This window comes from Glycine soja, chromosome 2 (genome assembly GCF_004193775.1).
Source record: "Glycine soja cultivar W05 chromosome 2, ASM419377v2, whole genome shotgun sequence".
Taxonomy (NCBI): Eukaryota; Viridiplantae; Streptophyta; class Magnoliopsida; order Fabales; family Fabaceae; genus Glycine; species Glycine soja.
Window position 1 is genome coordinate 35,711,473 of NC_041003.1, and position 25,583 is coordinate 35,737,055.

Consider the following 25,583-nt stretch of genomic DNA (forward strand, 5'->3'; position numbering starts at 1 on the left):
TTTCCTCTATTTTAGTCAACCCAATGTTTCCAAAATATGTTCTTTTATCAATTTGTGCATTCATCCGGGTCCATTTCGGGCGTCCGGGGAAATTTCACAGCATTCACCCTTCAGGTGTAGACACGTTTTTTCTCTTCAAAAATCGGTTATGATCAATGAATTTTTTTTCGAAGAAGAGTTGGAAATCATCTCTTTTCAAAAGCATGTCGGTTTTTAGCTAGACAACTTATTTTCTCTTTTTTTGTCTTTTTTTTTATGTTTATTTCTTTTTCTTGTTTGTTTTTTTTTTTTTTTTTCATGAGGTATTTTGCTACCTAAACATGTGTATATTTTTGTGAGGTATCTTTGCTATATACATGCATATCCAAGGTATCTTTCTACCTAAACATACATATATATATTTTGTGAACTATTTTTTTGTTTACATACATGCATATCTGAGGTATCTTTCTACCTAAACATACATATATATATTTTGTGAACTATTTTTTTGTTTACATACATGCATATCTGAGGTATCTTTCTACCTAAACATACATATATATATTTTGTGAACTATTTTTTTGTTTACATACATGCATATCTGAGGTATCTTTCTACCTAAACATACATATATATATTTTGTGAAGTATTTTTTTTGTTTACATACATGCATATCTAAGGTATCTTTCTACCTAAACATACATATATATATTTTGTGAAGTATTTTTGTTACATACATGCATATCTAAGGTATCTTTCTACCTAAACATACATATATATATTTTGTGAGGTATGACTACCTTTCGAGCTTGTGCTTGATTTATTTAAATTCCCAGGATCATGAGCAACTAGGTGCGTCCTACTATAAAAAGTGATCAAATAACAAGCATAAATTCAAAAGGTACTAGGTTGCCTCCTAGTAGCGCTTCTTTAACGTCTTGAGCTGGACGCGTTATGACTTGTCAGTCACTGACCTAGTACTTTGCTTACCTTTGGCTTTGGACTTGGTAGCCTGCTGGTCGGCCATGTGTCGTAGGCAACGCTCTAACCTTTTTGCGGATGAGCTGAGGTGAACTCTAGAGGTGGTGGCGGTGTGTCTATTGCCCGCTACCGGCCATCCCAATGCTGCTGTGGTGTTTCGCCCTGCGCCTGCCTAGGGACGCAGTACTTCTTGATGAAAGCTCGATCAGTAGGGGGCCTAATGCCCTTGCTGGAGGTTACAGGTACTCTATGATGACATAACCTTGCCGGGGGGGTACGGGCACCCTGTAGGACTGATAGAGGCCCGTAACCAGAGCTGGAAACCCCAGGGCCCTGTTGGACTTTTCCGGGTCCACTGGGTGTCTTGTGGGTGCGATCCCTGCAAACAATAGATGGTATCAGAAATCAGTTGAACTACATGCATACTTACCCATGTCGGGACGGCACAGACCAACTGATACTTCCGCAGGGGGAGATTGGCATTGCGGTCGCTGGGCAGAATGTTGCTAAGTAGCAATGTCATCTATATCTGTGTAAGAGTGGTCATGTTGGTGCGCATGGTCCGCACTCTTCTCTTTGCAGCGGCACGGGTGAAATCTTGCCCCAGTATGCATAGTAGTTGTGTGATAGCCTCCCTCTCTGGTTGTGCTCGCACAGTTGGCCATCCTCCAATATCAGGGGGTGGCCCAGGAACCGTTAAAAGGAAACTACTTGTCCCTTAACCGGGAGTGCAAGTCTTGGTTAAGCATTTAAGGATAGAGGACCTTAAATTCTCTTAAGGTGCGGATGTGGAGCACACTGAAAATGAGGACACGTAGCCCTCTAAAGGTGAGGGCGTGCAACCCTCTCAAGGCGAGGATGTATAGTCCTCTGGAGGTGAGGGCGTGTAGTCCTCTCAAGGTGAGGGCGTGCAGCCCTCTGTTGGAGAGGACGTGTAGTCCTCTAAAGGTGAAGGCATGTAGCCCTCTGTTGGCGAGGACGTGTAGTCCTCTAAAGGTGAGGGCGTGTAGCCCTACGAAGGTGAGGACATGCAGTCCTCTGATGGCGAGGGCGTGTAGCCCTCTGAATGTGAGGACGTGTGGTCCTCTAAAGGTGAGGGCGTGTAGCCCTACGAAGGTGAGGACATGTAGTCCTCTAAAGGTGAGGGTAACTAGTACCCAAGGTGAGGGCGTGTAGCCCTCTCAAGGCAAGGACATGTAGTCCTCTGGAGGCGAGGACGTGTAGTCCCCTCAACGGTGAGGGTAACTAGTACCCAAGGTGAGGGCGTGTAGCCCTCTCAAGGAGAGGACATGTAGTCCTCTAGAGGTGAGGGCGTGCAGCCCTCTGATGGTGAGGACGTGTAGTCTTCTCCAGGCGAGGACGTGTAGTCCTCTCAACGGTGAGGGTAACTAGTACCCAAGGTGCGGGCGTGTAGCCCTCTCAAGGCGAGGACGTGTAGTCCTCTGAAGGTGAGGGCGTGCAGCCCTCTCAAGGCAAGGACGTGTAGTCCTCTGAAGGTGAGGGCGTGCAGCCCTCTGATGGCGAGGACGTGCAGTCCTCTCAAGGCGAGGACATGTAGCCCTCTGAAGGTGAGGACATGTAGTCCTCTCAAGGCGAGGACGTGTAGTCCTCTTAACGGTGAGGGTAACTAGTACCCAAGGTGAGGGCGTGTAGGCCTCTGATGGCGAGGACATGAACTCCTCTGATGGCGAGGACATGTAGCCCTCCGAAGGTGAGGACATGTAGTCCTCTCAAGGCGAGGACGTGTAGTCCTTTCAACGGTGAGGGTAACTAGTACCCAAGGTGCGGGCGTGTAGCCCTCTCAAGGCGAGGACGTGTAGTCCTCTGAAGGTGAGGGCGTGCAGCCCTCTCAAGGCAAGGACGTGTAGTCCTCTGAAGGTGAGGGCGTGCAGCCCTCTGATGGCGAGGACGTGTAGTCCTCTCAATGGTGAGGGTAACTAGTACCCAAGGTGAGGGCGTGTAGCCCTCTCAAGGCGAGGACAGGTAGTCCTCTGGAGGTGAGGCCGTGCAGCCCTCTGATGGCGAGGACATGTAGTCCTCTCAACGGTGAGGGTAACTAGTACCCAAGGTGAGGGCGTGTAGCCCTCTGATGGCGAGGACATGAAGTCCTATGATGGCGAGGACATGTAGTCCTCTCACTGGTGAGGGTAACTAGTACCCAAGGTGAGGGCGTGTAGCCCTCTCAAGGCGAGGACAGGTAGTCCTCTGGAGGTGAGGGCGTGCAGCCCTCTGATGGCGAGGACATGAAGTCCTCTGATGGTGAGGGTAACTAGTACCCAAGGTGAGGGCGTGTAGCCCTCTCAAGGCGAGGACGTGTAGTCCTCTGAAGGTGAGGGCGTGCAGCCCTCTGATGGCGAGGACGTGTAGTCCTCTCACTGGTGAGGGTAACTAGTACCCAAGGTGAGGGCGTGTAGCCCTCTCAAGGCGAGGACAGGTAGTCCTCTGGAGGTGAGGGCGTGCAGCCCTCTGATGGCGAGGACATGAAGTCCTCTGATGGCGAGGACATGTAGTCCTCTGATGGCGAGGACATGTAGTCCTCTCAAGGCGAGGACGTGTAGTCCTCTAAAGGTGATAGGTACAAGTACCCAAGGGTCCACCCTTATGAGAAAGCAAGAGATCAACTCATCGAGAGGGCCGGTCATCCCAAATCCACAAGATTTGGACATTAGATGTAGGAAATCTATGCAGTTAACATAATTTTTGGGGATGCAGATGCATGCAACCTTTGTCATGAAATTTGGTAAATGCGGACTTCATATGAAACAATGCAATGTAATGGAAATGACATTCTTTCCCTATTTTGTGATTTTGATTTTGATTTGATTTTTTTTGGAAAACACAGATTGACTGTCCTTTTGAAAGAGGTGATAATTCATGCAACCTCATCCTATCTTTTGCAAATCTCTCCGGGAACTCCCTCAGAGTATGTGTTCTGTTTGATTTAGCCACTTGACCATTTTGGAGCAACGGCAATGGAGTCGTTTGATTTTTGATCAATCCATTGAAATCCTAGGGTTTGTCCCCTTTTTTTGTTAAAAACATCGATGGGTGAGAACTTTTGATCGGCCCCTATGTTCACTTGAGGCTCATGCACGGTGCCCCTCATTGCCCCAGTGTAAGGCTTTGAGGTATCAATCGTTGCCTTTCGTCATGACCTTGTAGGAGGGAACCTATTGGGTGAGAACTTCTAATCTGCTCCTAGGTTCGCTTGAAGTTTTCGCATGGTGCCTTTCATTGCCCCAGTGTAGGGCTTAGAGGTACCAATTGTTGTCTTGTTTTCACGACCTCGTAGTGAGGAAGAATGAAAGAAACAGTTGATTCTTGCAAAAAAGAATTTTCCAAGGACGAGAAATAGTTGAAGGATTTTTTTTTTAGTTGATGGATTAAGTCAAATGACTCCTATGTAGAAGCAAGATGTTTTGATGTTTTGATGATGCCAAAGGATCAAGTGCTTCCAAGTTTTATTCAAGACAAGAATCCAAGAAAATCAAGATATATGATCAAGTTGATCTCTAGAATCTTAGGAAGAAGTTTCCAAATTGAAGAAGCAAAAGGTTTGACCAAGGAATTCTATCCTTTCAAATTGAGATTTGCTCTCTGGTAATCGATTACTAGCAGTTTGAAAATGTTTTAATTCAAATTTTTAAAACCTGTAATCGATTACATAAGTCTTGTAATTGATTACCAGAGGGGATTTTCAGAAAATAATTTCCAAGAGACATATCTATTCAAATGTTTTATGAATGGCCATTCAAATGTTTTAAAGAGAGTTTTCATTGCCCAAACAGTTTTATCCTCTCGAAAGATCAAGAGTTTTTCTGAACTGAAATGTCTTATCCTCTCAAAAAGATTCCTTGGTCAACCACTTGCTTATTCAATAAGGAATTTTTGATTGATCTTCATTTTACAATCTACCTCTTTTACGAGAGACCTCTTCTTCTCTTCTTCTTATTTCTGAAAAGGGATTAAGAGACCGTGGGTCTCTTGTTGTAGAGGATTCCTGAACACAAGGGAAGGGTTATCCCTGTGTGCATTGTTAATCCGAAAAGAGAGATTGATAGTTCAATTGGGGAATAGTCTTTGCATCTTAATTCAACCCCCCCTTTTCTTAAGGTAACTAAGGCCATTTATCCCACATCCTATTCTTGATAACTCACTTCTCTCTAAAAAAACAAAATGAGGTCACATGAACGTCTATATTTTTACTTGAAAACACAGTCAATCAAATGCCTTTTTATTTTTTATTTTGAAACTTATTTGTTTTGAACTTTGCTCGTTGTTTTACGGCACCCCCACCAACGTGCAAGATGAGTAATCTCTGATTGAACGGTCTTGGAAGTCAACACTCAGGAGCGCAGGTTGCTTGAGCAAACAGACCAATGGCTTACACCCACATTCCGGTGAAAGTTGAATAAGCAAACATGCGTTTGTGAGAGGATGAGGGACAAAGATATCAACTTTATCCATTTCATTTAACATTGTAGCTGTGGTTTACAATAATGGCATAAACTTGGAAACCCTGATGAGTCATTAGGGACACCTAACAACAGCTTTCAAAATTGCCCCATGTGTGGCATTTCTTGTCAATGTCAGGATTTACACGCAATTCTCCTCAAATTTCAGCCAGCCCGTATTAATTAGACTTCACACTTTATGCTTCGGGGTCATAAAATGCTCAATGGAATGCCCCAGGGCTCCTCCACGATAAGCACACGTTGCGTTCGAGTCGTATCCTCAGAAAAGTGGAGGTTGATGAACCTTGGCTAGGGTTATGGCTACCATTGAATTATTGAGTGGATATGGGATCAAGTTTAGCATATGACAACGGAATTTGGGGTGAACCCTACAGGCTTTTTGCTGCAAAATTCCTTTTTGTTGGTTTTTTTTTTGGTTTGTGCTAAAGGTGGTCTTCGTCATTGGAAGTGCGGTAGACAGACTTTGTGGTAGATTTAGGGATGGCCTTTGTGGATACCTGGGTGGTGGGTAAGGAGAAGGTTTGTTATTGGCTGAGTAAAGATATTGTTGGGTTGGTGGGAAACTTGGTCGTACAGGAATGGCAGTCACAGCATGGGTTTCTCCCTTATCCTCACCCTCTTTATTTGCCCCAGTTTTCTCAGTCGTCCTAGTAGGATGATCAAATTTGCCTTTTTTTCAGACCCACATCGATCCTTTCACTGGCGAAGACCAAATCTGCAAAGCTTTGAGGGTGCGCAGCCCACCATCTTTTCATAGTGGAGTACCGATAATGTGTCTACCATCACGATTATCGTCTCCCTTTCCATTATTGGGGGTACCACCTGGGCCGCCAGATCCCTCCACCTTTTGGGCGTGTTCTTTGAAAGATCCGTCCCCCTTTTTGCACATGTTCTGTAGTTGCATCCTATTCAGAACCATATCAAAATTGTACTGATACTGCCTAACACAGGCAACCATTAGGTCCTTCCAAGAATGGACTCGGGAAGGTTCCAAGTTAGTGTACCAGGTAACAGCTACCCCAGTAAGACTTTCTTGGAAGGAATGTATCAGCAATTCCTCATCTTTTGCGTATTCCCCCATCTTCTGACAATACATCTTTAGATGGTTCTTGAGACAAGTAGTCCCCTTGTACTTGTCAAAGTCCAGCACCTTGAACTTGGGAATGACCATGTTTGGGTATTAGGGACAACTTTTCTAGGTTAGCAAAGGCATAATCTTCACCTCCTTCAATGGCCCTGAGCCTTTCCTTTAGATGATCCAACTTTCCCATTCCTGCCATAGTCATGAGGGTTTTTAACCGCTGTGGAATGCAAGAGGTGCAGTTGTGGGTGATACTGAGGGCCCTCCAAAGTGTTTTGCAGGGGTATACCACCAACTGCTTGCCCTTCAGCAGCATATCCGAGGCAAGGCTCGAAGTTGGCTAGATCGTGGTGGGGAATTTCATGTGTCTCCTCCATGGGTCGAGAGACATGTGCATGATCAGATTGAGGTTGTTGGCTCTTAATGAGTATGGGAGTGGAGTTATTGACATCCTCATTGGGAATGTACACCACATTGGGTGGTGTATAGTTTGGGAGGCAAACCATATGGCGGGAAGGCGTGCTTGTTTTGAATTTGCACATCATGGGGTCATCCGTACTTCCCAAATCTTTGCCTACCATATTTGAGGTTGGATGATTCATTTGCTTGAGGCCGGATGGGGACGTCGGGTTCACCTTAGCAACAACGCTGGTAGCGGCAATTGCAACCGCATTGGCTTCCATTATCTTCTTCACGCTCATCATGGCCTCCATCATTGTGGCCATTTTCTCTTTAATGGCCTCCATGTCGGCCTTCATCTTCTCTTGTATCTCCTCTACTTCACCCATTACTCTAGCTCTAGCACAAGTTCGGTGAGGACGCCATAAAGCATGTTTTTTTCTTTTTGATAAGTTCATTTTATTTTATTTTATTTTATTTTTCAAGGAAAGAATGCAATGAGCAATGCAACCAATGAAAAGCATGGATGCATGCGAATGATGTACAGTCGAAGTATTGCGAATTTTTACGCAGGATATGGGGTTGAATCAATTTAGATTTTCAACATGGTCCATGACATCTTTGTCAAGGTGAAACTGGAAGTAACAAGGACATCAACAATCCTAAATATGTTTGGCAGTAGATGAAGCAGTGATGTGACTCAATTCGTCTTTTGCCCCAATTTTGCAGGACGGTTACTTCCATATTTCAACTTGACTTGATGAACCTTTTTGTAAAAGCATGAGCTTGGTTCAACCCTATAATCCAAGGAATGGCAATTCTGATCGCCAATACTTCAACAACATCTCATAGGGATGAATGACTCGGGCATACTTTAAGCTTATGCACGAAAAATGTAATTATGAAATTGAGATGCCCGAAGAAACACCATTTCCTAGTTAACCATGCATTAGGTACCATGTTCAATTATTTTGTTTTTAAGTGAAACGGGTTTATGATCCCAACATGGTTGGCTCGTGGTGGCTAACACATGAAACTAAGAATGTAGTGTGAAGTTTCACGCTTCCCCCTTTTTTGTTTTTGTTTTGTAGAGGAAAACGCAAGATGAGCAAACATGAAAACAAATGGTATGCAATTTTGCAGATCAAAAAGTTTGTTGAACGCATATGCATGATGATGCCATGACTCATGCAAAATGTGAGGCTGGAATATGATAACGGACAAATGCAGGAACGATATGTTCATTATGATGTTATGAAGAGATGCTTATGCGATGCATGATATGAATGCATTTTACGGACACGAGAGCCCGGCAAATTATCTCTTCTTACTTGTGCATTTGGGGGCGCAGTGCCCCATATGTACAATTAAGAAGGTGATATGGACCTTCCGGCTTCCCGTGACAAAGGACGAGACCAACATACAATGCATGCTAGAGATAAAATGCGGGAGTGACTTGATTCGCACTGATTTTTGGAGTAAAAACGTGGGATAAACTCATTTTATTCAAAAAGTTATAACTAGTCAAGATCTGAGCGACAATACAAACTTCCTAGCGGTTTCTAATCATATGGTCCATTAAGTCTATCATATGCTGACAATAGCTGAGAAGTCCGTGGATCTCCTCGGGGGCGGAGTAGGTGTCCGCCACTGCTTTGGCCTTGGCTAGTAATGGGGGAAGTTCTTGACTCCTGTTCAAAGTAAGAGCAAATCGGTCCGTCCACATTGTTGCCTCTTGGTGCAATGAATCAATTACCCTTTCCCTTGCTTCGCTTTCTGCTGATATCTTGGCGTACTCATCCTCTAGCCTTTGCTCTTGAGTCGCCGCTAGATTTAGCTTCTCTTTGCACTCATCGATGATGGCCCACATATTCCCTTCAGTCTCGCTTAACTGTTGGGACAAATTTCTTTTCGACCTAAGGCAAGCCTTTAGCTCGTCCTTCCAGATCATGCCTTTGACCCATGATGATTCCTTTCACCTCTTCGGAGCTTGAGCTTACTATTGCTGCCCTATAAAGCCCCTCAAAACTTTGCTGGCACGTGTTCTTCCTTTCGGGCCTTCTTGGTTTCTCATTCCAAGGCTTCATCGGTGGCCATATTGACATCCCTTAGTTCATCATACTCTTTTCAGACTTTGATGGCTATGGACTTGAACTTCTCTTCGACTACCCAGGCTCTTTCAAGCTCTGCCTTTAGGGCTTGTACCTCATCACTTTCTTCCGAAGCTTTAACCTCATCGTCTCTCACAGTCTTTAGATTTGGGAGCCAATCCAATCCTTGTGTTCGGACTCTCAGCCACTTATGATAGCCGCCGATGATCCCATTACTGCTTCCCCTAAGCTCTCTGTCCTTTCTTCACGCCGCATCCCATGCCTTGCGAACTCCTTGGAGTACCCCCGCGTTGTGGTCACCGAAACCCCGTGCGATGAAAGGCGTGATGCTTTCGTCTGATGGCACTCCTCTCATGGGGTAGCCAAGCTGTCTTATGGCGAGGACGGGATTAATACAACCCCTTGTTCCATCAAGGGAACATTTGGACATCCTTCGCATGAAGATAGAATCCTGATTCTTCCTTCCTTCTAGCGAGGGAACCATTTAACAGACGCCCCTCCATGCTAGCCAAGAATTGGTGCACATTCGCCTTTCCTTTTTCGACGCACGAGCGGTGACCTTGTAGCGGATAGACGGGCCTACCTTCTTGGAGAAAAAGGTGTGAAACTAACCACACATAGAGAGCCAGTGCACAACAAACAATTCTTGCGCTGCTCTTTTCACATCCCCGGTCGAACGTGTCATACATGGCCAAAATGGCGACGACCGGGCTTTCCTTGCCATGATGAAAGGCGAGGAAAGCGTCAATCGCTGCTAGGTCCACTAACCCTTCCATATTCGGAAAGAGGACAACTCCAAAGATAAAAAACGCCAAGATGTCAATAAAAGAAAGCCCATTCGCCTTGATTTTCCAAGGCCTTTGCCCTTTCCTCCAAACACTTCCTTGGTACTCCGACTACTCCATTTCTGTTTTGCTTTGGACGTTCTAACTCTTGTGCTGAGATTTTCACTACCTTGGCAACTCTTGTCGTGGAGGGATAGAACCCAAAGAAAAGATATGGCTTCCTTCCTCCCAGTTGGCATCCCAGGATTTCTTCCAACTCTTTCACAGTCGGCACTAGCTGGAAGTCCTCAAATGTGAAGCACCTTAGGGGCTGGTCATAATACTGGGAAATGGATGCAATCGGTTCCATGGAGACTTCTACCCTAGCTAGGTCCCAAATCTTACCATAGGCTTTGCGGAAGGCTTACCGTTGAAGTTGACCCATTAATTGCCCCAACTCTCCTAAACTAGTGACCTCTAAGCTCTTGATTTTGACTTGATAGAACCTCTTTTTAAGCGAAGGCTTTTGACTTGATCCCATGTTTTACTAAAGTGAAATAAAATCTAGTGCGAATCAAAACTCTGACATCTATCATGGGTGGAATGGATGAATGCATGAAGAAATGCATATGACACAGATGCAATTTACGAATACGGGAGCCCGAGAAACTATCTCCTTCTTAGATACAACGTCTAGGGGTAGCAAAGTGCCCCAACGTATGTATTTAAAACGGTGACACGAACCCTTCGTTGGTTTGTTTATAGAGGGGATCAAGACAGAACCCATGTGCGATGCATATGCGAAAGGCGCAACACGGGAATGTACATAGTATGACAATACTCACTGAATATAAGTAAAAGGGTATATGACACTTATGCATGGAAGTGTGAAAAATGGCACGCAGCGTGTTTGCTCCGTGCCCCTATTTAAGGGACCTATAAGGGAGAGAGCTAACTAGGCTTTTAGTAATAACCCCCAAGGTAGTCATATCTCTTTTGATAGTTTCTAGAGGTATCATTCTCTTCGAAAAACATATTGCAGCAGTAGGGACTATTAGCAACAATAAGTTTTCAAAGAAAAAAGCTCTAGATGAGGGTTCACTGTAATCAAGCAAGTCGGAGACCTAGCATGACCACAGATTTACCTCCACTCCTTATGTTCCCATGAACCCGGGTATAGGGCCCTTTTTCACTCACAGTGTGTGCAAATAGTGTTAGTGTTTGTGTGCATCAAATGAATAAATATTTACCTCATGCATACATTCTAAAACACACTAAAAGCAACAAAAAATTTTATATACACAAGAACATAAGACAAATAAAGGGAAACCAACAAAGGAGAAAGTCATGATAAAACATTGCACAAGATTAAAATGGCCTAACTCTCTAAAAACATTCCCCAGTGGAGTCGCCAACTGTCGCAACCTACCCTTCGGCGGGAGGGCGACGCGTGACTCGCGGGATGCGTGTTCCACGAAAGGAATACGCGCGGAGTCGCCACCAACGTTTATTTGAGGAAAACGTCGGAAAAACCGGAAAAGACGCGATCTACGAACTTTTTAGTGAAAAGGTTCGGGAGTTGTATTTACGCACGGGGAAGGTATTAGCACCCCACACGTCCGCCCCAAGGGACGGCAGCCTTTAATCGAATGTGCAAACATGACTTTGATTTTTACGTTCCCTTTTATGTCCTTATATCCTTTATACCCTTTTTATATTTTCTCTTTTTGTGGTCGACAAGGGTGTTTCCCTTTGCTCCTACGTATTCCTCAATTTGGGATGAGAAAATCAGACCTACGTAGTTCTTTTGGAACAAAGTGTTTGGTTAAGTTATTTTTGTCTTTTTTGTAAAATATGTTTTTATTGAACAAAAGGTCATTTAAGGTGTTGGACCATTAAACGGTCTTTTGATTTTGAAAGGAGAGAAACGTTAAGGCGTTGGACCATTAACGATCTCTTGTTTTTTGAAAGGAGAGAAACGTTAAGGCATTTGGACCATTAACGATCTCTTGGGGTGGTCGACAAAAGCGGGGCTTTTGCTCCTACGTATCCTCAATTGCGATGAGGAAATCAGACCTACGTAGTTCTTGCAAAAGCGGTAAAGTTACATGTTGATTTTATGCTTTTGAACGGTCCATGTTAACCGATAAAAGCAAAGAGGACCGTTTAAGGCGTTGGACCTTAAAACGGTTTTTAGTGATTTTCGGACAAAACTTGATTTGTGAGTCTATTTTAGTCTTAGTTTCACTTTGGTTATTAATCAATTCATTCAAGGAAACTTCCAAAGAAAAACGTCCGATTGACTTTTTTTAATTTATTTTATTCAAAGATATTTTGATTATTTTATTATTATTTTTCAAGATATTTTGATTATTTTATTATTATTTTACTCTTTTTGGTTTAACCGAGGTTATAGCGTGAACGATCGGTTAGATTTCATTTTAAAAGTGATTAAATGAGATTACAACACAAATGATCGGTTGAAATTCATTTTATCATTTATTAGGTGAGAAAACGGCTTAAATAAACGGTAAAAGCGCGTTAAAGACGGAAGAAAAGAAATCGAAAATGAACGAAATAAAGAGGAAAGCTTAAAAAAACAAGAAATGAATTAAAAGTCTCGGATTCGAAAACTTACCCGTTGAAGAACGAAGAACGGATGAAGAACGATGAAGAAAGCACGAAAACCTTCACGGATTTGCTTACGGAAACATCTCGGAAGCGTTACGGAAGCACCTCGGCTTGGATTTTCTTCACGGAAACAATTTTTTTCACCCAAAACAGCTGAAATACATAGCCAGGGGGCTCCGGGATCCTTAGAACAGCCCCCTTTAGCCTATTTATAGGAAAAAGGGGGATGAGGTTGCCGCCCAGCTCGCCCAGGCGACCTTAGCTCGCCCAGGCGACCAGAAGCAACCCAGCTCCAAAAAACGTTCTGGAAGGCCCAATTCAAAATTTCGAAATTGCTATTTGCACCCCCCCAATTTTGATAAGTTCACCCCCCTTCTTTCATAATTTACGGAAAAGTTACGGAAGCCTTACGGAAGCATATAGGACTTGATTTTCTTCTTTTTTTCTCTTCCGTCTCACCCGTATTAAGTTAATTATGCTTATTTAGAGTTATGGGAATTTTACGGAAGCATTACGGGTGTCCCGGAAGCCCCGGAATCCCATTTTTCAACAAAACGGGGGGTGTGGTGGCCATCTAGCGTTACTTCAACCTTAAGCAAGAAATTGCCCAGAAACCTCTAGAAGGGCCCAGATTTGAAAATTACTGTTTGCACCCCCATTTTACTAAGTACACCCCCTCTACTGTTTTTTTTTTTGTGATTCTTTTTTCGTAAAGTTACGGAAACTTACGAATTTCGTAACGATACTTGTTTTCTTTCCGTAATGTTACGGAACCTTGCGGATTACATAATCATCCCCTTTTTGACTTACGGAATGTTACGGAACTTCACTTAATTATGCAACGATGCTTCCATTTGATTTCCGGTGTGTCACGGAAACTTACGGATTGTGCATCAATATTTTTTTGGTTTTCCGGCATGTCTTGGAATTTCACAAATTGCCTAATGATGGGTGCCAAGCACCTCACAAGGACCAAAGAAAGGTCGCATGTCACCAAGCAAAGGTCCCCGGACGAAATTAGGGTATGACAGTGTGCATGCATATACATCTATCTTAGTTCTAGCAGTTTTCATAAAAGGTCTGCCTAGAATTATGGGAACTGATCCTTTAGAAAATCCCTCCCCCATATTCAAAATATAAAAATCAACAGGGAAAATCAGTTCACCAACTCTAACTAAGACATCCTCTATGAAACCAGCAAGATAGGCAACACATCTATTAGCTAAATGAATTACCACATCAGTTGACTGTAAGGGACCAAGAGATAGAGAATTAAAAATAGACAGAGGCATCACACTAACAGAAGCTCCTAAATCTAGCATGGCATTGTCAAACTTATTGTTCCCTATAATACAAGGTAGGCTGAATGTACCTGGATCTTTACATTTTTCAGGAATTTGGGGAACAAATTTACCAATCAATGCGGAGACATTTATGCCCATACTAATTCTTTCACTTCCTTTAAGCTTCCGCTTATTAGTGCATAGCTCCTTCAAGAATTTAGCATATCTTAGAGTTTGCTTTATTGCATCCAGCAGAGGTATGTTTACCTCTACTTTTCTAAATGTTTCCAAGATTTCCTTCTCTGCCTCTTCCATTTTTTTGTTGGAAATTGCTCTTGGAGGGACTGGAAGAAGGATATGCTACTTCTGTAAATCAGAATTACCAGGGGAAGGTTCACCTGCATATAAATTGTTAGGTAACTTACTCTTTCAATTTTTGTCATCATCTTTTTCAGGAGTAGAGTGAAGTTGGGCAGGTTCATTTGCGGATGAAGAAGATGTTGTTGGTTGAGGTCCTTAACATTGTTTTCCCGACCTCAATGTAATGGCACTCACATTTTTGGGATTCTGGACAGATTGAGAAGGTAATCTATTAGAATTCTGGGACTGTTATTGATTTACCTGTGTAGCCAATTGTCCTATCTGATTAGTTAAGCTCTAAATGGAGGCTCTGGTCTCTTGTTGAAACTGCATGTTTTGCATAGTCATTTGCCTCACAAGTTCTTCAAGGGAAGGTTGCGAAGAAGCCTCAACTGTTTGTTGTTTCTAGGGCTGTTGCTGTTGTTGCTATTGGATTGGTGGAGGAACGTATGGTATGCTTGGGCCATTAGGATTCTGAAAATAAGGTTGTTGTTGTTGTTGTTGCTGTGGTGAAGGATTCGACCATCTAAGGTTGGGATGATTCCTCCACCCGAGATTGTACCTGTTGCTGGAGAGGTCATAATTGTTCTGTTCTGTTGTGGCTGATTTTGCTGCTGAGATTGAGGAGGTCTATTGTAGATGTTTGCAGCATAAGCTTCAGGCTGTTCAATTGCTTCAAATTGTTGCACAGAAGGGCAAAGGTCTGTGTGGTGGTCGGCAGAGGAGCATAAACGACAGAGTCTGGCGACAGGTTCAGATTTTTGATTCATGGCCAGTTGGGTTACTAGGTTAACCAAGGCATCTAGTTTACCTTCAAGCTTCTTAATCTCGGCTGATGAACATTAATTCGTGGCTACTTCATGCACTCTTCTAATGACAATAGCATCACTTCTAGTACTAAATTGTTGGGAGTTTGAAGCCATCTTCTTAATTAAATTTCTGGCTTCAGCAAGGGTCATGTCTCCAAGGGCTCCACCACTGGCAACATCTATCATACTTCTCTCCCTGTTATTGAGTCCTTCATAAAAATATTGGAGGAGAAGCTACTCAAAAATCTGGTGGTGAGGGCAACTGGCACATAGTTTCTTAAATTTCTCCCAGTATTCATATAAGCTTTCTCCACTGAGTTGTCTAACGCCTGAAATATCCTTTCTGATGGTCATGGTCCTGGAAGCAGGGAAATTTTTTTTCTAAAAATACTCTCTTGAGGTCATCCCTCTTCAAGTCCAAGCCCAATTCTGGATTTAAGCCCAAGCCCAATTCTGGATTCAGGCCCAATGCTTCATTAATTCCTGAAATTAGATTTTAAACATCAAATTAGCTGAATGGGCCCAAATAATAAAATTGCCTAATTTATTTGACAATTAAGACTAATCAATACTTAAAAGGGTGCAAAAAGGGTTAAGAAATAGGAGAAAATAATGGCACATCACTCTCCATAACAGGGAAGCTTCTTCTACAACAATGGAAAGCGAGAATGAAAGACTGAAGAAGTACAAGTAGTGGGGATGTCTCCTCCACCTCTAGAAACCTTACAATCACTCAAAATCTCATCCAAAGCTTCGTAAGATGGCTTCCTCGTCAAGCTCAACTATCTCTCAGTCTCTCCACATCCAAAACCAAAAGCTAACTCTCTAAAAAGCTCACTTCTCCCACTAAATTCGAGATTTCAGCTTTAAATAGGCAATCTTGCTGGTGGTCACATGCTTAGCGCAAGATGGCTCGCTTAGTGTGCATAAGTGGCTTTTGGCTTAACGTCAGTCTTCTCGCTCAACGTAGAGGATTGCAGGTGGTGTGCTTAGCAAGTTGACACTCGCTCAGTGAGTCTGTACAGCTCATCCTTCTTCCCAATTCTTCTCTGTGCTCAGCCAACAGTGGTCGCGCTTAGCGGATTGCTCACTCAGCGGATGAATTGGCTTAGCGAGTTGACAATTCTACACTTCACCAATCTTGCCTATTTCACCTGAAATTGAGATGGAAGGATCATTAAATGCACAAAATTGGTATATTGAGTATTGTTACCTATATTAACAAGAAGCAATTACAATATTACAAAAAGAACCATAAATGGGAGGAGTTGTATACAATTTACAACAATTTTTTACACAAAAGTTAGTCGTATTAACTGACTAACACTAGGATATGAGCCTACGCGTGCCAACATGAGGAGGATTGCCCTAGAAAGGAGGGAGAGAAGTGCAGGTCAGCCGCAAGGGCTACAAGTGGGAAGAATTCCCTTTTGTCACATTGATGAAATCTTCGTTAGTGTGGGATGGATGTGCGAGGGACGGGTTGCCGTGATAAACGATGAAACCCCTCAAGGTCAATCAAATTGGATGCGGTCGTGTCCTCCACAGTTTGAATTGGGGAATTGGCGAGTCGTTAAGCAACCTGGGATTTCCGTGGAAAATTCAATGTAATTCGTTAGTTCCAACCCTATTGCTAGGACTAGGGTTTAGGGTTTGCTTCCTGTTTAGGCATGTCTTTTGTTCCCACAAAATTAAATACACAAACCTTATTCATTTTGATGATTTCAATCTTGCACTTTCATCTATTTTCATTCTTTTACATATTTATTTTTTGTTACGATTAAATGATTTGATACCTATGCAACAATGAGTCCTGTGTGAGTAGTGATACCGAGGACCCGGATGTTGATTTTGAGAAACTAATAAATCAAGTTGAGGAAAGGGAAGATGAGGATTAGGGGCTTCCTCCATAGTTGAAAAGAATGGTCAAGCAAGAAGACAGGGAAGTGAAGCCACACCAAGAGGAAACGAAAGTCGTAAAATTTGGTGTTGGCAAAGAAAGAAAGAAGGTCAAGGTTGGAACTGACATGTCCGCGAACGTTTGAGATGAATTAATGGCTCTGTTGCGAGACTACCAAGACATCTTTGCTTGGTCCTACCAAGATATGCCTAGTTTGAGTTCCGACATCGTACAACATAGATTACCTCTAAATCCCGAGTGTTCCCCGGTAAAGCAAAAGCAGAGGAGGATGAAGCCCGAGATGTCCCTAAAGATAATAGAAGAGGTGAAAAAGCAATTCAATGTTGGCTTGTTGTCCATTTCTCGATACCCGGAATGGGTCGCCAATATCGTGCCAGTCCCTAAAAAGGATGGAAAGGTACGAATGTGCGTGGACTATTGGGATCTGAACCGAGCCAGTCCAAAGGATAACTTTCCTTTGCCGCACACCGATATCCTCATAGATAACACTGCCAATTTTGCCCTATTTTCTTTCATGGATGGGTTCTCAGGCTATAATCAAATAAAGATGGCACTAGAGGACATGGAGAAGACGACCTTTGTCACCCTATGGGGAACTTTCTGCTACAAAGTGATGTCCTTTGGGCTCAAATGCTGGGGAAACTTACCAGCGGGCTATGGTAGCGTTATTCCAAGACATGATGCACCAAGAGATTGAGGTCTATGTGGATGACATGATCGCTAAGTCAAAGACCGAGGAGGAACACCTTGTCAACTTACGAAAGTTGCTCAAAAGGCTGCGTAAATACCGATTAAGGTTGAATCCCGCAAAGTGCACATTCGGGGTCAAATCTGGAAAGTTGCTCGATTTTATGCGTAAGAACCAGTCTGTCCAATGGGACGACGACTGTCAACTGGCATTCAAAAAGATTAAGCGGTGCCTCATGAATCCTCCTATGCTTGTGCCATTAGTGCCTAGAAGACCCCTTATCTTGTATATGACTGTGTTGGATGAGTCAATGGTGTTGGATCGAGTGGCCTCATAATAATTAAGAAAGGGGGGTTGAATTAATTATTCCTAACCCTTTACTAATTAAAAATTACTCTTTTGAAGGCTTTTACTAAATTGTTAAGAGAATGAGGAGTAGAAGAGAATCTTAACAGAAAGTAAAAGCGGAAATTAAATGCACAGCGGAAAGTAAAAGTGTAGGGAAGAAGGAGACAAACACACAAGAGTTTTTATACTGGTTCGGCAACAACCCGTGCCTACATCCAGTCCCCAAGCGACCTGCAGTCCTTGAGATCTCTTTCAACCTTGTAAAATTCCTTTTACAAGCAAAGATCCACAAGGGATGTACCCTCCCTTGTTCTCTTTGAACCTAGTGGATGTACCCTCCACTAGAACTGATCCACAAGAGATGTACCCTCTCTTGTTCTCAGTCAAACCCAAGTAGATGTACCCTCTACTTGTACCACAAAGGATGTACCGTCCAATGTGTTAAGACAAAGATCTCAGGCTGTTAAACCTTTGATACTTTGTGAATGGGGATACAAAAGAATTCTCAGGCGGTTAGTCCTTTGAACACTTTTGTATTAGGGAATGGGAAGAATCAAAAGAATTCTCAGACTGTGTCTTATTGAATTCTTTGACAAGGGAGAAGGGAGACACAAAAGAATTCAGGCGGTTAGTCCTTTGTTCTTTTGGAAAAGGGAGAAGAGAGACACAAAAAGAATTCAGGCGGTTAGTCCTTGGCGAATTATTTTTGGCAAAGGGAGAAGAGATGAAAAGATGAATAGCACAAGTTTTCAAGGTTTAGAAAACTAGAAAACTTTAGAAAGCTTTTGGCACAAAGAAGAAGAAGAAGTTCAAAGAGATTCAAGGCTTGTAAAAGATTGATTGAATAAGTGTAAAAGTGTATTGAAAAGCAAATCAAAGCCTTGCATTTATAGACTCTTCATGTCTGGCCAAGAGGACCATTTAGAAGAGTTATAACTTTTAGAAAAACTTCAAACCAATTTGAAAAAGTCAAAAACCTTTTGAAGAGTTACATCTTTTTATTTATTCAGAAACAATCACTGGTAATCGATTACCAAATAAGTGAAATCGATTACACAAAGTTTTTATGTGAAAGGATGTGACTCTTCACATTTGAATTTGAATTTCAACGTTTAAAGGCACTGGTAATTGATTACCAAAACATTGTAATCGATTACAGCTTTTTGAAATCAATTGGAACGTTGTAAATTCATTTGAAAACTTTTTCAAATCCATTTTGCTACTGGTAATCGATTACAACAATCTGGTAATCGATTACCAGAGAGTAAAAACTCTTTGGTAAACATGTTTTGAGAAAAATCATGTGCTACTCAATTTTTGAGAAAAACTTTTCGTACTTATCTTGATTAAGCCTTTTCTTGATTCTTGAATCTTGATCTTGATTCTTGAGATCTTGAACCTTTAATCTTGATTCTTGATTCTTAAACTTTCTTCTTGAGTCTTGAATTCTTCTTGATTCTTATCTTGAACTCTTGAATTGTTCTTGATTTACTTGAGTTGTTCTTTGATTGATCTTTGAGCTTTTTGTCATCACCTTTGTCATCATCTTTTGTTTTCATCATTGTTATCATCAAAACACCTTTGAATCACCTTTGATTCACCATGAAGCTTTGCTTCTACAAATGGGGTTTGTGTTGGGGCAACATGACGAGTCCGAAAAAAGGGAACGAGCCATCTATTACTTAAGCAAGAAGTTCACGACATGTGAAATGAACTACTATTTGCTCGAAAGGACATGTTGTGCCCTGGTGTGGGCAGCTCACCGTCTAAGGTAGTACGTGCTAAACTACACCACTTGGTTGGTGTCCAAAATGGATCCAGTCAAGTACATCTTTGAAAAACCTGCTCTTACTGGATGGATTGCTCGATGGCAGGTTCTACTGTCAAAATTTGACATTGTTTATGTCACTCAAAAGGCGATAAAAGGGAGTGCCTTGGCAGATTACCTAGCTCAACAGCCCATCAGCGACTACCAGCCTATGCATCCAAAATTCCCTGATGAGGACATCATGACGTTGTTTGAGGAGGAAGTAGAGGATGAAGATAGGGACAAATGGATTGTGTGGTTTGATAGCATGTCTAATGCACTAGGCCATGGAGTTGGGGTGGTTTTGGTTTCCCCCGACGAACAATATATACCTTTCACGGCACGGTTGGGTTTTGACTGCACAAAAAACATAGCTGAGTTGCGCCCTTGGGATCCAAGTGGCAATTGACTTCAAGGTCAAGTTACTTAAGGTATATGGAGACTCAGCCTCGGTAATCCACCCGTTGAGAAGGGAATGGGAGACCAGGGATCATAAGTTAGTGCCCTACTAGGCCTACATTAGGAAGTTGATAGAGTTCTTTGATGACATATCCTTTCATCACATTCCTAGAGAGGAGAATCAGATGGCCAATGCCCTTGCCACTCTAGCGTCCATGTTCCAACTAACCCTTCACGAGGATTTTCCATACATCGAATTCAGATGTCGTGGCAAGCCTGCTCATTGTTGCTTCATAGAAGAAGAGCGGGATGGTAAACCTTGGTACTTTGATATCAAACGATACATCGAAGACAAGGAATACCCACAAGATGTCTCTGACAATGACAAAAGAATGTTGTGAAGGTTGGCAGCCGACTTCTTCCTGAGCGAAAATATCCTATACAAGAAGAACCATGACATGGTGTTGCATCAATGTGTGGATGCCATGAAGGCTGAGCAAATGCTGGTAGAGGTACATGAGGGATCCTTTGGAACGCATGCCAATGGGCATGCCATGGCCCGGAAGATTCTGAGGGCGGGGTATTATTGGCTCACTATGGAGAACGATTGTTGCATCCATGTGAGGAAATGCCACAAGTGTCAAGCCTTTGTTGATAATGTCAATGCTCCGCCCATACCTTTGAACGTCTTTGGCAGCACCTTGGTCATTCTCTATATGGGGATTAGACGTGATCGGAGCTATTGAGCCCATGGCTTCAAATGGACATCGCTTCATCTTAGTCGCCATTGACTATTTCACCAAATGGGTCGAAGCAGCTTCGTACGCTAGTGTTACTAGGAGTGTGGTGATTAGGTTCATCCAAAAGGAGATAATCTACTGGTATGGGTTGCCCAGGAAGATTATCACTAATAATGCCACCAATCTAAACAGCAAGATGATGAAGGAAATGTGTGAGGATTTGAAGATCCAACACCACAATTCTATGCCTTACAAGCCCAAGATGAATGGGGCAGTTGAGGCTGCTAATAAGAATATCAAGAAAATAGTTCAGAAGATGACTGTGTCATACAAGGATTGGCACGAGATGCTCCCCTTTGCGTTGCATGGTTATCGAACCTCGGTGCACACATCAACTAGGGCAATCCCTTTCTCTTTGGTGTACGGGATAGAGGTTGTGCTCCCATTTGAGGTGGAAGTTCGTTCTTTGAGAATTCTAGCCGAATCGGGGTTGGAAGAATCAAAATGGGCCCAAGTTTGCTTTGATCGGTTAAATCTTATAGAGGGTAAGAGGTTAGCCACCATGAGCCATGGACGACTATATCAAAGCCGAGTGAAAAATGTTTTTGACAAGAAGGTGCGCTTGTGCAAGTTCAACGAGGGAGATCTTGTCTTAAAGAAAGTATCACATGCTCAAAAGGACTATAGAGGGAAGTGGGCTCCGAATTATGAAGGACCTTTTGTTGTGAAGAAGGATTTTTAGGGAGGAGCATTGTTGCTTGCAAGCATGGATGATGAAAAATTGCCTTCACCTATGAACTCTGATATCATCAAGCGATATTACGCATAACGCTTAGGGCAGCTAGAAGACTCAACACATGATTGTTCCCCAAGGACTCATTGGGATCTCCAAGTCTTAAAATCTTTTGTAAACCATAATTGCAGCATTAATAAATGGGTTAATGATTTGCATCTTAACCTCCTGTGTTGTGTCTTTTACTTCTTATTGTCCTTAAGAACATACACTCTTGATCTTGCCCAATGAATCCGGAGCCATTTGGCTCGATCAACGGGGTTCAGCAAACGTTTAATTAAAATTGAACACGATAACACTTGTTTAATTGTTGAATTTAACGTTTAATCATAAACATGCATGCATTTGCATCTTGTCATCCGGGATCCTGCAAATTGGAGGATGAATGAAGAGTCATTTTGAGTGATGCTCAACACCACACCAATTTGAGATAAGCACTAAGGGTAAGTGAAGGGTAATGCAAGCATCTTGTAGTATTGTTTCACATTTGTTGCATGATGCCACTTCCTTTGTCTAAGCTTAGGGGCAGGTACGGACAAGTGCTAGGTCCATGATCCATTGATCATCATCCCATGTCTTGCTAAAGACGTTAAAGAAGCGCTCCTAGGAGGTAGCCTAGTATCTCTAATTTTGCTCTTTTAAATTCTTGCTTTATACTTGTTTGTTTTCTTGAATTATATCCTGAATTCACCTGAGTTTATATGCCACTATAGGATTTTAGAAAAAAAATATATACATAACAATGAATAAACACAATCCTGCAAAAAGATTTTTTTTTTGCAAAAAAAAATTAAATTCGCTCGCCTGGGCAAGCGTAACTGATGGAAGTTTTTAAAAAAAGGGGGGGTGAAGCCATTTTCACCCATTTCTTCCCCAAAACTCAAAACCACCAACAAGCTTATAGGAGTCATCCTTGGCAGCAGCCCCAAGCCTCCATTGTGCACTTTTGCTTTCATTTTTCGCATTTTCTTTAATCTCCTACAAGTTAGTACCATCTCCCTTCAAATTTCGGCTTTCCATTGTGGTATTTTGGTGCTCTGGTTGTCATGTTCTTTGCAAATTTCATGAGACAATTTGTTTGTGAATCCATGCTTTGATTGTTTGATTGGGGCTGTAGACAAAGGATCAAGCTGAATGTTTTGATGATGCCAAAGGATCACATGTTTTTCAAAGCTTTATTCAAGACAAAGAAATTAAAGATATTCAAGATGGATGGTCAAGATAGTCTCTAGAGTCTTAGGAAGGGTATATTAAATAGGAAGGGAATTCATAATTGAAGTAGCAAAAGGTTTGGCCAAGAAATTTAAGTTAAAAAGTTCTTTTTCAAGAGATTTACTCTCTGGTAATTGATTACCAGAGGATGTAATCGATTGCCAGTGGCCAAAAATGATTTACAACAGCTATTAAAATTTGAATTCAAAATTTGCACTGTGTAATTGATTACACATATATGGTAATCGATTACCAGCAGTTATTGAACGTTTTAATTCAAATTTTAAAGCTTGTAATCAATTACACACATACTGTAATCGATTACCAGAGGAGATTTTCAGAAAATATTCTCAACAGTCACAATTTTTCATTTGGTTCTTGAATGGCCATCAAAGGCCTATATATATGTGACTTGAGACACGAATTTGCTAAGAGTTTTTCAGAACAACAAGTGTTTATTCTCTCAAAAAGAAAAATCGTTTTATCCTCTTAAGAATTCCTTGGCCAATTCAATTGCAATTCATTAAGGAATCATTTGAGTGCTCAGATTGTAAAATCTATCTCTTTCAAGAGAGATTCATTCTTCTTCTCTTTCTAATTCACTAAGGGATTAAGAGACCGAGGGTCTCTTGTTGTAAAAGAATTCTAAACACAAAGGAAGGATTGTCCTTGTGTGTTTAGAACTTGTAAAAGGAATTTACAAGATAGTGGAACTCTCAAGCGGGGTTGCTTGGGGACTGGACGTAGGCACAAGGGTGTGGCCGAACCAGTATAAATCTGTGTTTGCACTTTCTCTTCCCTTAAACTCCTTTATTTATTATTGTTTTATATTCATATTCAAATTGTTCTATTTGAATCAATATTTAAGAAGTTCATTATTAAGGGAATTTATAACTTGATAGAATTTTAATTGTGGAAATAGTTTGTAATATCTTAATTCAACCCCCCCCCCCCTTCTTAAGATATCTGAGGCCACTTGTCTAACAAGTGGTATCAAAGCTTCATTCTTGTATAAAGTTTAGAAGCTTCAAGAAAAATGGCCTCAGCAAATTCCTTATTTCCAGAAGGAAATTCAATCAATAGACCTCCAATCTTTAATGGAGAGGGTTACCACTACTGGAAAACCCGAATGCAAATTTTTATTGAGGCAATAGACTTAAGTATTTGGGAAGCCATAGAAATAGGGCCATATATACCCACCACAGTAGAAAGAATTACAACAGATGGTAGCACATCAAGTGAAAGCATAACAATACAAAAACCTAGAGATAGATGGTCTGAAGAGGATAGAAGACGAGTTCAATACAATCTAAAAGCCAAAAACATAATAACATCTGCCCTGGGAATGGATGAATATTTCAGGGTTTCAAATTGTAAGAGTGCTAAGGAAATGTGGGACACTCTACAATTAACACATGAAGGAACTACAGATGTTAAAAGATCTAGGATAAACACACTAACCCATGAATATGAACTGTTTAGGATGAATGCAAATGAAAGCATTCAAAACATGCAAAAGAGATTTACACATATAGTAAATCATCTGGCAGCCTTAGGTAAAGAATTTCAAAATGAGGATCTCATAAACAAAGTGTTAAGATGTTTAAGTAGAGAATGGCAACCTAAAGTAACGGCCATTACTGAATCAAGAGATTTATCTAATATGTCTCTTTCCACTCTATTTGGAAAGTTACAGGAACACTAGATGGAATTATTGAGATTACGCCAACATGAAGAAAATGACAAGAAAAAGAAAGGAATTGCTCTTAAAGCATCATCTTCAATCCAAGAAGAAAGTGATAAGGAAAATGATCTAGATGATGATGATGATCTAAGCCTTTTTGTAAAAAGATTCAACAAGTTTCTTAAAGTAAGAGGAAATCAAAGGCGACCCAATTTTAAATCTAAGAGAAGGACAGAAACTTCATCCTCTACTCTAAAATGCTTTGAGTGCAATCAACCTGGACATCTGAGGGTTGATTGTCCCATCTTCAAGAAAAAGATGGAGAAGTCTGAAAAGAAAAATCTTAGTGAAAAGAAATTGAAGAAAGCATACATCACATGGGATGAAAACGATATGGAATCTTCTGAAGATTCAGAAAATGAAGAGATAAATCTCTGCCTTATGGCTAAAAATTATGAAAGTGATGAAGAGGTAACATCTTCAAATAACTTATCTATTTCTTTTGATGAATTGCAAGATGCATTTGCTGATCTGCATAAAGAGTCAATTAAACTTGCAAAGTTATTTTCATCTTCTAAGAAAACAATTTCAAATTTAGAAAATGAAATTTCAAAATTAAACAAAGAATTAGATCATCTTAGAAATGAAGTCTCAATTTCTAAAACAAATGAAAAAGTTCATATCTCTACTATTTCTTACAAGAAAATATCAGATTCTTGTAGTTGTTGTGAAAAATATGAAAAAGAAATTAAAGAGTTGAAAAACTCACTTGCAAAATTTTCTTATAGTAAAAATAATTTAGATGTAATATTTGGAAAACAAAGATATGTTTCCAATAAGGCTGGACTAGGGTATAAATCTGAAAAACAACAAAAGTTTCATAAAAACTTCTCTACTTCCACACAAAAATATAATTCTAGTTCTATCACTTGTTTTTACTATGGAAGAAAAGGACATGGCATATCTACTTGCTACTTTAAGAAAAATTACAGCAACATTTAAATGATATGGGTCCCAAAAGGATCCTCAGTTTATACTAACACACAAGGACCCAATAAAGTTTGGGTACCTAAGTCAAAAACTTGATTATGTAGGTGTCTTTGAGGAAGAAGTGG

The 25,583-nt window shown here is 41.4% G+C and overlaps 1 non-coding gene across 1 annotated transcript; it reads left to right on the plus strand.

Annotated features, from left to right (window-relative positions):
- The first annotated feature begins 15,120 nt into the window (after nt 1-15,120).
- LOC114404572 lies at nt 15,121-15,227 on the plus strand. The gene has a single exon (XR_003665038.1). It is a non-coding gene; the product is annotated as a small nucleolar RNA R71 (small nucleolar RNA).
- Nucleotides 15,228-25,583: the final 10,356 nt, after the last annotated feature.